Below are 11,821 nucleotides of genomic sequence, written 5' to 3' on the forward strand. Positions count from 1 at the left end.
CCCTTGTGGCAGGCTTTTTATGTGGGATCATTTGTGCAGGTCACAAAAGCAGACTTGCCCTTAATTGGGTTAAGTGCTTTGGTGCTTTGTGACATCATAGCTGTGACACTCAGCGTGTCGCTGAAGGCGTGCGACAAATTTGGGTGGGACTATTGTAACAAGGATGGGAAGGCGGGGCTTTGGGAGGGTACGCCGCATGAATTCTACAAGATGTTTGCGAGCGACAAGTATGTGGTGCATGGGAGCGACTCTCGGTCCATTGCCCTTTGTTGACTGAGTGTGTAGTCGGCAGACTTGTTCTCGCTCATCCATGACCCGTGAGCATGGTGGAACAGGTAATTTAATCATTCGCTCAGCATTGTGATGCTAACGGCTGCCGCATAGGGAAACATTCGCAGTCCAGAGCAACGACTTCATGATGACTGGCATCTGCGTTTACAAATGAACAGGGCCATTGACATTCAATCTCATCATGCAAGGTTGTTGCGACCAAGTTAACACTACAGCGTGCTCATTCTCAGGCAATGGCAACGACAACGACGATGCGGGGATTAAGACCAACACGGCAGGATTTGTGTCCGGTAAATGTGTACTCTCTTGTTGTGTTGTGCTTGCAGATTGGTCGCAATGGAGTCTCTGAACTGTATTGTACTAGTGAATAGCAAATAATATGTTGTAACCATATGTTATTCGTTCACCCAAAGTTTATAATTGCTACATAGTGCCCATATAAATTCCCAGCCAATCCGACAAATAATTGTGTCTAAATTGTAATCGCTTCGCATAGCTCCTGAGACATTTGAAAGCTCTCAGCGGACACGACATGTAATCGATTGAGAACATCTCAACTGACCTGATGATGAATTTGATAAAGTAGCAGCAAGGCAGCATGGTGCAGCCGCTTGACACTATGCAGTGAGGACTTAGTGGGCAAGGCTACAAGACACCCAGTGAAGGGGTCGAGTCTCTCAGTGGAGAAGTTCCTATAGATTGTGGTGTAGCTACCTGGTATATATATACATGTGGGTAAAGACCCCATATACCAGGTTTAGGACTCTGGTATCTACAGCCACTATTTACTTACATGGATGAGTAATACTACAGTATCTAACACATGACCTGTGGCTGTGTGTACTGGCCAATGGCATATTACTCAGTGTCGTACGATACTCTATGAATATCATGATTAGTCAATGTCCTATCGTACGATCCCTTGGGATTATATCATTGGACATTGTCCTTCCATACCCTTCTTCATACTGTGCTCTTCGCAGATTACACAAGGAATATGTTATTTCTTCAACACCCTCTCTTAATTGAGATAAGCACAGGATGTAACACTCTGTGGTGTTTACAGTTTCTATGGAATTGGAGATAAGCACAGGATGTAACACTCTGTGGTGTTTACAGTTTCTATGGAATTGTTGACGAGTTTTATAAAACAAGTCTATCCGGGTGGGTTACTGATATGAAGAACTAAGGAGCAAGCGTACGAGTCTCCAAAGGTTTGGAATATTTTGAAACAAGTGTTTTGTTTCAAGGACAGTGTTTGCCCTGATGCAGTTTAAGGACTTGCTTCTGGTCATTTAGAGACAAGTATTTATCTCAAGGGCAGGATTTGCCCTAGGAAGCAAGCGTACACTGGGTGAAACAATCAATAATTTGAGGTAAAAGATGGTAAACATATTGAAGAAAAAGTTCAAATCTTTTAAGCATCTTCACTGTCAATTTGTAATAAAAGTATTTATAATATACTTAACATGTTTTGTTGTGAAAGATGATGAAAAGGTTGAAAGGGGATTGGATGAAATATTAATAATCATTGCTTCAATCATTTTACAATCTTTCATACAAAACTATGATGAAAAATTTCAAAATCTTTCTTCACTCTTTTTTGATCAAAGATGATGAAAATATTGTGACTATGTCACACCCTTGTTTTCATATACTAAGCTAGTACTTAGATATGGAGGTTAATACTTAGGTCCAGATATTAGTACTAGCATAGTACTAGCATAGTTTTAAGCTAGTACTAAGGTCCGCAGATCAGTACTAAGGTTTGAAGGTTAGTACTATGCTAGCACTAAGCTAGTACTAAAGTTCAAATGTTAGTACTATGCTAGTACTAAGTTGGCACTATGCTAGTACATACTAGGTTAGTACTAAGGTCTGAATGCTAGTACTATGCTTGTACTAAGATCTAAATAATAGTACTGTGCTAGTACTATGCTATTACTAAGGTCTAAAGTTAGTACTATGCTAGTACTAAGGTCCAAATGCTAGTACTAAGCTAGTGCTAAAATGTAAAGATCAATGCTATGCTAGTACTAAGGCTTCAAGAGATAGTACTAATATCTGGACCTAAGTATTAACCTCCATATCTTAGTACTAGCTTAGTATATGAAAACAAGGGTGTGACATAGTCACAACATTTTCATCATCTTTGATCAAAAAAGAGTGAAGAAAGATTTTGAAATTTTTCATCATAGTTTTGTATGAAAGATTGTAAAATGATTGAAGCAATGATTATTAATATTTCATCCAATCCCCTTTCAACCTTTTCATCATCTTTCACAACAAAACATGTTAAGTATATTATAAATACTTTTATCACAAATTGACAGTGAAGATGCTTAAATGATTTGAACTTTTTCTTCAATACAGTGACCCACAAAACTGTTGATAAGATTGCTTACTTTGACTTGTATGGTAAATATCTCCTCAATCACTGGGTCAAATAAATGCCATAAGAGCTCATGTGAAAGCCTATTATCATGGCTTTCCAATGCAGGTTTGTTTATATTTTTAGCATATTTGGATCTCAAGATATTTGATACTCTTTGAGGGCCACTCTTATCAACAGTTTTGTGGCACACACACAAGTTCTCACAATATTGTGATTCTTGATATGTTGACAGGGTTCCTTGTGGAAATATTGATTGGATGATCATGTTTCAACATGAACAATGTACAAACAGCCATACACAACTCTTCATACTCAACCAACATCATGCCAAAAGCCGTTGCTACTGAAACTGTCAACCATGTCATCACTTTGCTTCAGAATGGCAAATTTCTTCGAGAAATTGAAGCTTTGACTGGGCTACACTATTTAACCATCAGTAAACTGCGCTCCACACACTGCTCCACCAATTCTAAGGCCAAAGGAGGGTGTCCTTCCCTTCTTACTACTGCCAATCTTCGCTATGCTACTTGACTCATCAGGACTGGCAAGGCTACCACATCTCCAGGTGTGGCCAGAACTCTTGCAAATGTTACTGGGAGGGTTGTCAATGCAGAGACAGTGTGAAGAGGGTTGAAGAAGGCAGGAATGAAGGCTGTAGTGAAGCAAAAAAGGCCTTTACTCTCTGCAAGGCATCAGAAGGAGAGGATGGACTTCACTTTGGCTCACCAGTATTGGACTGTAGAGGACTGAAGAAGGGTGATATGGTCAGATGAGACAAAGATTAACAGGATGGGGTCAGATGGAAGGAAATGGGTGTGGAAAAAGCCAGGGGAGAGCCTCAGTGATAGGTTGGTGGAAGGGACTCAGAAGTTTGGAGGTGGATCCTTGATGATGTGGGGCTGTATGGGCGACGATGGTGTGGGGTATGTCTGCAATATCGATGGCAGGATGGATGCAGACCTTTATGCAGCATTCTGGAGAATGAGCTGCAGAATAGCCTGGAGAATTGGGGCAAAACTGTGGAGAATGTGGTGTTCCAGCAAGACAATGACCCCAAGCACACCAGCAAGAAGGCCAAGGATTGGTTCAAAGACCATGATTTCAACACCATGCTATGGCCCTCTCAATTACCAGATCTCAATCCCATAGAGAATTTGTGGGGTCACCTCAAAAAGAAGCTTGCAGAGTATCAGGAGCCACCAAAGGGAATTACTGAGTGTGGGAAAGGGTAGAGAAGGAATGGGAGGCTATTGGGAAGGAAGTGTGTCAGAATCTGGTTGAAAGTATGCCAAGGAGGGTGGATGCAGTTGTGAAGGCAAAGGGAGGCTATACCAAGTACTGAAAGTATGAGTTTTGTAGAACCTGAATATGTGTCACAAAACTGTTAATAAGAGTGGCCCTCAAAGAGTATCAAATATCTTGGGATCAACATATGCTAAAACTATAATTAAAACTGCATTGGAGAGCCATGATAATAGGCTTTCAAATAAGCTCTTGTAACATTTATTTAGCCCAGTAGTTGAGGAGATATTTACCATACAAGTCGAAGTAAGCAATCTTATCAACAGTTTTGTGGGTCACTGTATGTTTATCATCTTTCACCTCAAATTATTGATTGCTTCACCCAGTGGTATGAGCTTTCGAGTTTTTAAGAAACATGAACCCGTGTATGTTTCAAGGACAGTGTTTGCCCTGTGTTCACAATATACCTTAGATGAGCATGAGCATTGGCCACTACATCTGTCACGGCTAAGCTTTGTCACACGAGACATGACGTCCATGGGTGCTTCACACATGACCCGCTCATGGATGACCTTTATACTGAGTGCCTTGTAAGGCCCCAGGGTCCCACTTGGAGCAGTGACTCAAGATCCAACATAAAAGGGTGGCGAGCCCCCTATCAGCCAATGGTAGGCAAAGGACAAGTGAGTGGCGATGAGCCTCACTGTCGAGCTGACTCAGGGATGAAGGGATGTGGCAAGCCACGATGGATGTGAGAAATAGATGAATAAGACTGAGGGCTACCTCAGTCACATAGGGCATATATATACATGTGGGGCTGGACCCTGGTCACTCTAACTATGGTGTACCTACTGGAGTCCTAGCAAGCCACATGCGCATATTATATAATGTGCTACAGCCAATAGCAATGTACCTCCTAGTAAATACTGTATGGTCATTGGTGTGCCATAGTCACATGCATAAGGCCATGGTCCGTGCAGCATTCCGTCAGTGTGCCGTCTCGGCCATGAGGTATAAGGCTGACCTCCTTACCAATCCAGACCTCGGTGTCCCGTGCCTATGCCCGAGCCTATTTGAGCAGCTATCAGGATGTCATGTGCTTGGGCATCTCTTAAGGTCACGTGCCAGGGGTGCTTGATTGGGCGCTACCTTGTGGGTCACGTGATGTGTCGATTGGCGCAGACAATCGATAAGATCCTTGAGCGCTTAGCTGATCATCAATGATGTCGCGTGGCTTTTGTGGCTGGCTTTGGTGACGCTGCTTGAGTCCAGTTACAGTAGGGCCTTCTGAATAGGGAAGTGCTAATATACTGTGACAACGTCTTTGGACATCAACATGGTCATCAACAAACATCATAAGATACTATAACAAGATATGAACCAGGCATAATAAAGTGAACACTGGCTAATCATCGTAGTGATTGCCAAATGATGCTTGCAGTTTAACGACTTGTGTTAGGTCATTTAGAAACAAGTGTTTTGTCTCAAGAACATTTGTTGCCCTGATGCAGTTTAACGACTTGCTCAGGTCATTTAGAAACAAGTGTTTTTTTTTTCAAGGACAGTATTTGCCCTCACTTCACTACAGTAATTAGAAACATGGATTTTGTTTCAGAGACAGCAAGCGTACAAGTCTGCCCTAGTATATCTTATACTATGAAATATTTGATCGAGTGAAGATTTGTTATGTGAGATTTGATCGAATATCCTGGCAAGTCAAGTGTCAATGCACTTCTTCAGATTTGATAGCTCCACAATCTGGGTTGGCTTTATTTGGTTTCTAATCATTTAAGGAAAACAGTGGTTCTTTGTGATGTAAGAACTAGTATAGATGCAATCTCTGTTGGCTTTCACTAGGCTCAGTTGGATTGTCTGTCTGCTTGCCTTCGCAGTATCCTATACTAATTTTCTGATTTAGAAATATCATTGTCAAGTGAGTGATGAGCTTGCTGCGACAGTGGAGTTTGTCAACAACAGTCCACATCAACTTGAACTAGATATGGGTGACTGCCATAAATGTGATGCAGTTTAATTGTCATGCTCAGGACTAAATGTCGCATCAATCAATGTTATAAGCTTTTAAAGGGCCTAAGTGGTCTGTCAAGATGCTAGCCGAGCCTTGAAAGATACTCGCATTACCATGAATATCTGATGACTAGTCAGATACTCGCATGAAAAGACTAGTGTGTTCACTTGTCTACATGGTAAGCTTGATGTGCTTAATAGCACACCCCCTAATCTATGATTGGGTTTGGGCTTGTGAGGAGCATCCCCTAATTTATGATTGGGTGTTTTCTTTCCCTCAAATATTGTATTCAGTATGTTACTGATATACTATAGATATATTAGAGTTAACCTATGGTTCCTCATATCTACATATATTTCCTTCATATCACCCCCACATTTCACAAGTCAGGTTCATCGTTGGGAGACCGTGTGGAATGTACAGCATAATGGCCATGTTGTCAAGCAACAGAAGGGTGGGAGGGTGGAAAAAGAAAAAATAGTTTAATGACATTGCGGTCGTTGTACATTTCTATTGTGTGGATCGATGTCTAATGAATGTACAACAATTTATCATCCAAATGGTGTCGATACTTGGTTGCATATTTGTGTGAACAATCCAGTTTCAAGTGTCAAGCACCTGTGTGGACCATTCTATGTAACCATAATTTCACGAATAATTTTTCAAGAATTTTCATACAAGAATAATGCACGTATACAAAATCAATATGTATGAGGATAGTGTCGACATCAGTCTATGTCTGGAGGATCAAATGGAGGGATAATTTGATATTTGTGTGTTCCTTTAGAAGGTACTAATCAACAAACATGTGTATTTTTATAGCGCCCATACAAGCACAAAATGCCCATTTATTTTTATGCTTTCCCAATAAGGTACTTGTCATAAATAATGAATATTATGGTTTCCCAATAGGGAAATACCATAAATGGTAACTGGTCAGGTGACCTAGTTCCGAGCGCTTAAGAGCGCAGTTGAGCGCTAAAGAGCGCAGTTGCAAAGGTGTCAAGGTTGAAGCGGGGCTCATAACCTGATAAAGTAGCAGCAAGGCAGCATGGTGCAGCTGCTTGACACTATGCAGTGAGGACTTAGTGGGCAAGGCTATAAGACATCCAGTTAAGGGGTCGAGTCTCTCAGTGGAGAAGTTCCTATAGATTGTGGTGTAGCTACCTGGTATATATACATGTGGGTAAAGACCCCATATACCAGGTTTAGGACCTCTGGTATCTACAGCCACTATCTACTTACATGGATGAGTAATACTACAGTATCTAACATATAACCTGTGGCTGTGTGTACTGGCCAATGGCATATTACTCAGTGTCGTACTGTTGAGAAAGCTGAACCTCACAATCGAGGCCCTCACAAATGAGAGTCCGGACCAATGTGGCTGAGGAATTAGATAATATTTCCAAATGTGTACATGTATATATAAAAGGAATGCCATATCGGGAAGATCTGTATCATCCCGCATCCTCCTTCATCCCAGACGCTCACCCACGTTCCGTGTTCCTAATCTGAGGCTTAATAGGTTATGAGCCCCAGGCTTTCGGATTAACCTCGAACCTTATCAATTGACTGCTCTGACATTATTACTTGGCAACATGGCTGAAGAGAAAGAGAGATCATCATACCCGCACATCGAGCCTCTAAAAGAAGACACTTGGATGCCCTGGAAGACCAAGATGAAGGCCATCCTCAACGATAAAGGGCTCTTGCCCTGGATTAAGGGCAAGAAAAAGAAGCCCGAGATCCAAATTGTCGGAGACCCCGAAGAGATCCAAGCACGTGAAGATGAGATTGAAGAATGGAAAAAGAAAGACTGTTCCGCGCGCACCATTATCACGATCAATCTCGGCAATGACCAGATTGTGAATGTGACAGGTGCGACATCTGCTCGAGACATGTGAAAGAAACTCCGCATAGTTAAGGAGCAACGCAAATAAAGCGGTATCGATTCTCTCATTCGACGTCTCTACCGTATATATGCGGGTGAAGGAGATGACATCGGGAAGCATATTAAGGAGTTATGCAAGATTCGAGAAGAACTACATGTCATGGAAAATGAGATTGACGACAAGCAATTTCGTAACGTCATCATCACCTCATTGCCCGATAGCTGGAAGACATTCACAGACACCTATTTCAGATTCCAAGGTGAGCTCATCGATAGTGAGGATGAGGAAACGGAGGAACAGAGGCAAGAGAGAGAGAGGAAGAGGAACATAACTGTGCAACAACTCATCGGAATAGTTCTCGATGAGTGGCGTCGCCGCAAACATTGCGATCTCAGCTCGGGAACAGATCAAGCAATGATAGCTGCTCGTGGGAAGAGGAAGCATCCTTCAAAGTGCTTGAAGAATCTCAGAGCTAAAGCTGAGCCCTCAGACAATGTGATCATCTGTTCTAACTGCGGCAAGCTGTGTCACACCAAAGCCAAATGCTTTGCTAAGGGAGGCGGAAAGGAAGGCCAGTGGCTGCAGTGGTGGAAGAGACCTGACGAAAAGAGGCACAAGAGAGTGGATCACACCAACAAGGGTGAAGAATCCTTGAAGGGCAAAGAACACGCATTTGTAGCGCATGATTCTAATGAAGATCAGAACACTGTATCTCTAGGTAATTCTGACAAAGATATTTCTTTCTTTTATTCGTGGATTGCCGATACAGTGACGACCTCGCATGTCACAAACTGACACGAGATCTTCACATCGTATCAAGCGCTCGAGAATCATACCATCTCCAGATTAAATCCGGGGAGCTTAGCGGCAGTTGCCTGCAGCTCTGTAGATCTTGAAAGCACATTTGGAGATCAGAAAGTGCGATTCTGACTCAATAATGTGCTATATGCGCTGCAGGCATGCCACAACTTAATTTCGCTTGGGCGGCTGGATGCTGCAGGCAGTCACATTGTTGCAGGAAATAAAAGAGCTATTCTCATTGATAAAAATGGAAAGATGTTGGCTACTGCCACACGTCAGGGCTATTTATATTTCACTGACAATATGCGACCATTGCCTAAATCATCGAGCATCACCTATGCAATGCAGGAACATGCTCCACATACATGGGCGGAGTGGCACCATATTTATGACCATATCAGAAAAGATGCGCTGAAGCGCCTTCATCGAGAATCACTCGTTGATGGCTTCACTGTCATTCTGAACTCCGATGTTTTCACGTGCGAAGCGTGCATCCAGGTGAAGTTCTCCCACAAGCCATACCTGAAGAGCGCTAATCATAGAAGTGAGATCCCCAGTGAATTAACACATACTGATGTGTGAGGACCTGCTCTGACGACCGCTCTACAAGGTTGGTGATACTACATTACTTTTACTGACAATGTCACACGTCGCAGTGTCATCCTTTTTATGAAAACAAAGGATGAGACCTCTCAGAATGTCCAAAAATATATGATGTACCTCGATCGCCGATTCGGTCATCAGCCGAGGATGATCCAAATGGACAATGGATGTGAGTATCTCAATTCAGATCTTACTGATTGGTGTCTTTCTCAGAGAATTGAGACTGGTGCTACTGCACCATATTCTCCTCTCTAGAACGGCATTGCGGAGCATCTCAACCACACGTTGCTTCCTTTAGCACGTGCAATGTTGTTCACCCATGCTCTACCTCTTTTTCTATGGGCTGAAGCAGTGCGCCATGCAGTTTATATTAAAAACCGTGCACCTACACGTGCGCTCAATGGCACCACTCAGGATGGTAAATGGAATGATAAAAAACTGAATATCACTCACCTTCGAGAGTTCGGTTGCATTATATGGGTTCTTGATGAAGAACTCAACTTATCTAAGCTTGCACCGCGAGCCAGCAAACATATCTTTGTTGGTTACATGGACAGTCCCAAAGCAATTAGATATTATGATGCTAAAACACGTCAAATTAAAATAACGCGTAATTATTATTTCTTACCTACACTAGAACCCGAGTTAACTGATTCCCCATTTGGAGAGTCACATCCGCCTGCGAATACGCAGCGCGGAGGGGAGTCCGAGAGTAATAGCGACGCACAGATATTCACATTAGGTGATGATCCATCCTGAGACCTTGATCGGGCTCGAGGAAGCGATCAAAATTCTCGGAAGAGAAAAAGACGAGAATATGATGCATCTGTTAAGCCCAGAAGGATGAGCAGAAGAACCGTTCAGCAAGATTATCGATTGCTGAACGATCTGAGCATCGATGATCCGTCCTCAGAAGATGACGACACACTGGAACTGGAAGAAGCTCAGAGCGCCAGTGATCTTGATCTGAGCGTGAACGATGAACGCATTGCGGATCAAGCATCATTTGCAGAGCTTGTCTATATAGCCATGAACGCTCCCGAAAACATGGAAGCGAATGAGCCTAAGACACTAGCCGATGCAAAGCAATCTTCTGAATGGCTAAGCTGGGAGAAGGCTGTTCAAGCTGAACTTGGACAATTGCATGACATGGGAATGTGGGATCTGGTAGATCTCCCTCCCGATCACAAACCTATTAGAAACAGATGGGTCCTTGTCAAGAAGACAAACAAAGAAGGTGAAATAATTAAATATAAAGCACGTCTGGTAGTGAAAGGGTACTCTCAGATTCCTGGAATGGATTTCTCAGAGACCTTTGCACCGGTTGTGCATCTCGAAATGATTCGTGCAGTCCTAAGCTTGGCAGCAGTCCTCAATTGGGAAATTCAACAAATGGACATCAAAGGAGCGTACCTGAATGGATCCCTTAAAGAGGAAATATATATGCGCCAACCCGAAGGATATAGCGATGGAACAAATCGAGTATGTTGCCTTAGAAAAACTTTGTATGGACTCAAACAAGCAGGTCACGAGTGGAATATTGGATTAAATCAACATTTATTAAACGTGGGTTTCAAATGTTTACTCGCAGATCCATGCGCATACATCCGAATCTGAGGGAATAAAATAGAAATTGTCACCATTTGGGTAGACGATCTATTATTATTCACCAACGATTCGAGTGTTATGGGACTCCTTAAAAAGGAACTTCAAAATATGTTTGAAGTCACCGACTTAGAAGAACCTCATAAGATCATTGGTATTGAAATTACGAGAGATTGCGCTAAATGCACGATTAAAATCTCTCAATCTCAATACATACAGGCTTTATTATTCAAAAACGGATTAGCTAACGCTAATTCCGTTGGAATGCCTCTTAATCTGAACATAATGCTCGAGAAGGAAGAAGATAATGACAATAGCGTGCCTGATCGAAGCAACGCATATGTGTCATTAATCGGTTCCTTAATGTATGCTGCTGTAGCGACCCGTCCTGATATCATGTTTGCCATGCAACGCCTCAGCTTGTTCACAGCAAACCCAGTGTTAGCACATTGGACAGCTGCTAAATGTGTGCTCCGATATCTCGCAGGAATGCGCAATGCTGGAATAACTTATGGCCTTGAAAATCAGGCCGACACATGCGCTCAATCCGAGCATCACATGTATTTCCATGAATTCTCCGATGCTGATTACGCAAATGACGTACGCGATCGAAAATCCATCTCTGGCTTCATGTTCTGCCTCGAATCAGGCACGATAACGTGGAGTGCCAAGAAGCAAACCACGATCGCATTGTCTACAACTGAGACAGAATACATTGCATTTGCGGCAGCAGCCCGCGAAGCCATGTGGCTGCGAAGTTTATTTAAACAAATAGGCTTCAATCAGTCCCAACCTACCCTGTTGTATGAGGATAATAATTCTGCAACTGCAATTGCAAAAGATCCTATCACAAACTTAGGACGCAGCACGCTGACTAAGCCTATGACCTTATGATCAAACACTTACTGACTGTTGTTGAAGTAAGGGTGGACACAAAAGATGATCAAGGTAAAGCAGTACCTT

This window comes from Laetiporus sulphureus (assembly GCF_001632365.1).
Source record: "Laetiporus sulphureus 93-53 unplaced genomic scaffold LAESUscaffold_7, whole genome shotgun sequence".
NCBI classification, from domain to species: Eukaryota; Fungi; Basidiomycota; class Agaricomycetes; order Polyporales; family Laetiporaceae; genus Laetiporus; species Laetiporus sulphureus.